Consider the following 6,162-nt stretch of genomic DNA (forward strand, 5'->3'; position numbering starts at 1 on the left):
TATGACTTAAGAGGATCATGCTAATTAACAGAAAAACAGTTAGAATGAACTGATCCTCAGTAAAAGAGAAATACTGAAACCTTTTAATCCAACTAGCTATAAACAGCCTACATCAACAGGCAGGACAGTCAGTAATTTTAAAATGAATGCCTGTTTATGATGTCAAATGATCCAGAAGATTCAGTCTTTTTTTACTGCACTTGGGCAGCAAAAAAAATGCCCTTTTGTACAAATAGAACTCTATTGGAGTTAAAAACTGTTAACAGTATTTATTAAAAAGATTTTTACAGCAACCTGTTCATGGATCAGACAGCAAGTCAGACATTTGTGATGAAAAACAAAGGCCCTGCTGCTACTCTGCTGCAGGAAATTTAGAGAAAAATCATGGCAATGAAATTTATGCTTCTGCCTTTTTGTATTTATGCTGTGAGAAAAGCAAGCAAAGTGGAAAGTGATCAGATGCAATCAGAGCCACACTCAGGACTAGGCCAACGGTGCAGGCTGTGGCGGTGGAGGGTGTACGTTCACCGAGCCATATGCTAATTTCATCCACAGTCATGGACGCAGCTTATCTAAAAATACTAACGCCTTACATGTTGTTTTATCTTCAGGGAGAAGCTTTAGGGTCACCATATATTGAGCTGTGGTCTGTCAGTCAAGTAGGAGGGAAATAATTTAAAAGAAATCACAAGTCTGGAAAAAAACAACAGAAGGACAATTTAAAAAAAAGCTTTCAGACACTTTAAATCATCAGGATCTGGACAAAACAATATCATAATAATAGCATGTGTGTGTGTGTGTGTGTGTTTACATCAGACTGATACACACTATATGTGACATCTGCCCATTATCTGACTGTAAAAATTAATCTACTTTTCAAAGTTTGCTGATCTCTCCACATAAATGTTCAACCAGGAGGAGATATGATGATATCCACATCGCACGTGTTGCTATTTACTATATACAGCACTGTCGGTAACAGACAAATGTTCTGGAATTAAACCTTACTAATCCTGAGTAAAGAACTGACTGACACAGACTTTGTGTGTGTGCGGATGCGTGTGTGTGTGTGTCAGTCATCCTAAGCCTTGTGGCTAATAATGCTCTGAAGATACAGGGTAACAAATCAACACTGAAAATTTAGTGACAACACACACACACACACACATACACAGAGCAAGTATCAGTCCACAAATGTCCATAGTTGTTTTAATGAGGAGTGCAAATGACAACTTTTCCTGCTAAAGCACCAGATATTTGATCTTGCTCAATAGAATTCTCTCGTGGAGCAGGATGATCCTCAGAACCGGTCATACATGCTGAAAACACCTCAAGATGCTCTTTCAAAACTTGGTCTCGGTGGCTTCACAAGGTTCCTCACTCACAACCACTAAGGACCTACCTTTAAGTGGCCTTTAAGAGGGGACAACAGCCACCTCTACTGGTCCATTCATAATGTGCAGAGGAACACTCACAAAACTAGTGCCACCTCCCTTCACAGGCAGGACATTTGGAAAGGGGTAATGGGTGGTATGGGTGGTCTCTAAACCCTGAAACATGAAGGACTCTATAACTCCTGTATCTCTCAAGATCAATATGAGGACCATTTCAAGTCCACCAGAAAACTCTCCTTTGGTAAAAACCCTTTAAACCTATTTCCTCTGGCTGTGCTCCTCCCATGGACGGGTCTAAGTCTTTCCCTTCACTTAATACTCTTAATAGACTATACTGTATTTTGTCCCAATTTATGATTATATAATATGCAAATGAATCCGATGGAGGGAAGTTTTTCTTTACAAAGTGTTATATGTAAACATTAGTCTGCTGTACTCATGATTATATTGTATCTTGACAAAGACAAGTCGGACATGTGTGAGAAATTCTCACACATAAATGAAGGCTTATAGAGCTGGGTAATACTGTCTAACATTGCCTTGAAGAAAGCAAGAGGCTCCAATTCTAAAGTACTTCCAAATATGGAAATTCTGATATTAATTACTAATTTGAGTTTAAAATAGCAGAAAACAGCAATTTCAAATAGCAGATTTAAATAATAAATTATCTGTGAAGGTGGAATTTTATTTTTTCTTTTAAAACAGAAAACCAAAGAATGTAAGAATTATTTATATACGTATGATAGATTTATCAAGAAATTTCAAATTACAGCAAAAAAGAAGAACAATGAGATCATACTGCATCCCTAAAATGACCTTGTGTATTTATTTGTGTCAATTAAAAGGAGAGACATCATGCTGTGGTTCCTGAAGTCACAAAGCTTCTTCTTCCCATAATAACTCATGATTCCACAATACGAAAGTCTTTTAGACAACAGCAGGCATATCCCAGCGGAACACAAATGTTGTAGATTCACATCAAACAGAACAAAAGTCTTAGTGACCAGTAAGAGCTGCCAGTGTCTGCCTGCGTGTTGTGTGAACGTTTTGGTACGATGATTATTGCTCCAATCTGTTCTCTCCAAGTCACAGCAACCAACCCCTGATGCGCTTCTTTATTTCTCTCTATTCTTGTTTCTCCAAAATCTAAAACATAAACCATAATGGCATATTTAACATACACTTAAACCATTCAGGAAAGCGCTCATATGCCATTTTCGCCAGAAGCCATATTTCCCATGCATGTTGTATTATTTCCACATTGATGTTTTATAATTAACGAAAAAGCTCTAAAATAAAAATATTCAGTTCAATTGATGTGTTGGTTTTTGACGTCAAACTCTGTACCAAAGCACCAAGCTAGTCCCACTGTGTCTTTGGATGTTTTCCCTTCCTGTCCAGTTGCTGCAGAGAGTATTGCGAGTCTTCATGTGGAGCGTACCTCACAAGTACCCTATGGATGAGCTCAGTTGGTTAAAACCAGTTGCAGTTTTCCTCAAACAGGGTAGAGATCTCTGATCCATAAGACATTTGAAAGGTTACAGTTCAAGATCACAGTTATTAATATGCATCAGCTCTCACTCTTCACCAATCCTGAAAGAGAACGGACATATTAATGTCAACATTTCAACAACTACAGGTATAGTGTAAACATCAGGATCATAGCAAATAAATGGATGGCCGTTGCTCAGCAGAACCCCTATAGCTGCTCCCCCCCAATGCTTTCTTAAAACTGCTGCACAGTTTTCTTCCCTAAGGCAGCTTTGGTGTGTGTGTGTGTGTGTGTGACACTGGCTGGGAGATCAGACAGCATTATACACTGGCAGATGCATATGTACTCTTTATATTTATATATGTTATAGTCATTAGGGGTTTTCGCCCTGGTCGCTGCACACACACACATATTGATGAATGACAATTTAAAGGTTCATATTCTAATATCTTATTTTGCTTATGCTGCTGCTCGACCTCCACATATTTGAGCTGCATATTAAATCTACTAAAACCATGTATAAAGGGGCTGAATGCACAGTAGAACACAAGAGAGGCTGCTGGCATACAGGTCACCCAGGTACTGATTAATAAGCTCGGTCAGACTGCAGCCTGAGGAGGGTTTCTGTTGGAGAATGACCTTGACACTTCCCCTGGTGGGGGTGGGGCTTCAGTCCAAACATGTCCACCTGGATCAGTTTCTGCCTGCTGGAGGTGTGATCACCTGAGGGGGGTTACAGTCACTAAAGTGAACCCAGCTGTCTACATTAAGACACAGCTGCAGCACCCCCGACAGGATGCCGTAAGCCCCTTTTTCCTTTTTCATCTGCAGATTTTGCATCTTTTATCAAGGCTGCAGCCAAAAACGCAATATTATCCAGGTGGCACATAAGGAAATTGTCTTTCATTCTTATGAGCAGTGAATTGCAAACAAAAACGGAAGTGACCGTCATGAAGTGTGTCCGTTTGATCAAAGTAACAATTGTGACTATAATTTACAAGAGTGGTGTGATTAATGGGAAACGTGCAGTATTTTAATAAACTCCGATCCAAAGATGAAGTAAAATTTAACATGGGGTTGTTTGGCTTAAATTGTGACCGTGACACCAAGTGCAATAATATGCGTTATCAATCAATCTTTATTTATATAGCCTCTTTTACAATCAAAATTGTTTCAAGGTGCTTTCCAGAATCCCAGGGCCTAACCCCAGACAAGCAACAGTGGCAAGGAAAAACTCCCCTTTAACAGGAAGAAACCTTGAGCAGGAGCAGGCTCATGTAGGGGGACCCTCCTGCTGATGGCCGGCTGGGTAGAGAGAGAGGAGAAGGGGGAGGACAGGTAGAGGATAGAATAGGTAGGAGAGGAGAGGGGAGAGGGGTAGAGGAGAGGAGAGGCATAGAGCATAGAAATACATACAAAAATACATTATATTAAATTGAATTGAATAAGCTGCTGGTTGAGTGGTTCAGCGGGGTCGGAGGTCAGTATACAGCTCTGAAGGTGGCGATACCTGTAAATGGATACAGAAGGGAGGGGGGGAGAAGCAGAAAAACTACACAGGAAATAGCATTACTAGTCTACTTGAGAAGGGAGGAGAGGAGAGGGTGGGGAAAAGGAGAGGAGAGGAAAGGAGAGGAGAGGGAGAGGGAGAGGGAGGGGAAGAGGAGAGGAGACCATGACCCAGTGCAGTGACAGAGGCCTGTCAGGTGATCATGTTTCTGGACCCTGGCAGCCTTGGCCTATAGCAGCATAGCTAAGATGTTAACCTAATGATTAGACGACATCCTAAGTGTAATAATTCATCTGTCTATGATAATAACTGGAACTACAGAATTAGTAACAATACGCTTTTTCAAAGAAGTAGGTTTTAAGCCTAATCTTAAAAGTAGCGATGGAGTCAGCCTCCCGTACCTGGACAGGGAACTAGTTCCATAGCAGGGGGCCTGGTAGCTAAATGCTCGGCATTTTGGATCAGCTGGAGGCTTCTTAAAGAATTGTTTGGACACCCTGATAATAAAGAATTACAATAGTCCAGCCTAGAAGTAACAAATGCATGGACTAACTTTTCAGCATCATGCTGCGTCAGTAGCTTCCTGATCTTTGTGATGTTCCTCAAGTGAAAAAAGGCACTTCTAGAGACTGTTTTAATGTGTGAGTTGAAGGAGAGATTTTGGTCAAAAGTTACTCCTAGATTCCTCAAAGAGAGACTAGATGTTAATGAGATACCATCTAGAGTGATCATATGATCTAATCTATCCCTGAGAGGTTCAGGACCAAACACCATGACCTCAGTTTTTCCTGAGTTAAGGAGGAGGAAATTTGAAGACATTCAGGACTTTATGTCTTTAAGACAGGTCTGAAGCTTCACTAACTTCTTTGTCTCCTCTTAGTAGTCCGGACATCTGACTAATTTCCTGGATCAAGTAGAATGCTGTGAAAATGAGCGAGATCCCCACCTAAAACATATAATTTCTTTAAACATGCATAATGACAACATATATTTTATGCTGTTCTACTATGAAACACTTTTCCGCTTTGCATTCAGATCTCTTTTTAAGGAATCCATTGGTTCTGATGCGCAGCTCTGTAATAATCATAAGAGCAGATGTGACTGGTAAATAAAATCACTTTAAATGTTAGCCTAGATATTAATTCAGGTTCTACAAGTATTGAATTACACACTGACCAAAAGGTGAGCGAATCTGCACATGAGAACAGTTGTTCACCACAGCCTTCCATAGAAGTGACCACTATAAATGAATATATAAAGAACATTGATACTGCTGCCCTTTAAATATTTTAGAACATTACAAAACTCCCCTTCTTTGGGCCTCAAAAATAACATGTCTAACAAATAAAGCTCAAATCATAGCTTGAATAATGGATTTTATTAAGATCTGCTTGTTTTTCAAGCAGAAACTACAGTCTTACTGCTGTTTGGTAGTCTGGTTTAAACATGTTTAAATATTGAAGATGAAAGTGAACCTGACACAACGGAGATAACATAATAATAGATTTGTAGCCCCATCTGCTGGTCAAAAGTATTAAAGTCAAATGTTGCTCTTGCCAGGAGTACAGTGTTGACTTACTCCTCAGGGATGAGGAACACAGCACAATATATCGATGTTGATATATAAATGTTGATACCCCTAAAATTTGCATTGTTAATGAGAATTAATGCCTCTACACATTTCATGGCATGAAAGATCTGGGAACAAAATTGGGATCTGGGAACATTGATTTTAGGGTTTTGGTTTCATTACAATGATTAGTGTC

General features: G+C 39.7%; 1 protein-coding gene across 2 annotated transcripts in view; it reads right to left on the reverse strand.

Moving 5' to 3' along the window:
- Positions 1-5,614: 5,614 nt before the first annotated feature.
- The window catches only part of thap1 (THAP domain containing, apoptosis associated protein 1), a 7,285-nt gene continuing 6,737 nt past the window's right edge, over positions 5,615-6,162 (reverse strand). For both annotated transcript variants that reach the window (XM_003979931.3, XM_029837943.1), the window contains exon 3: positions 5,615-6,162. This exon is cut by the window's right edge and continues 455 nt beyond it. The gene's annotated coding sequence lies outside the window, so the exon portion shown is untranslated.

Source organism: Takifugu rubripes, chromosome 6 (genome assembly GCF_901000725.2).
Source record: "Takifugu rubripes chromosome 6, fTakRub1.2, whole genome shotgun sequence".
Taxonomy (NCBI): Eukaryota; Metazoa; Chordata; class Actinopteri; order Tetraodontiformes; family Tetraodontidae; genus Takifugu; species Takifugu rubripes.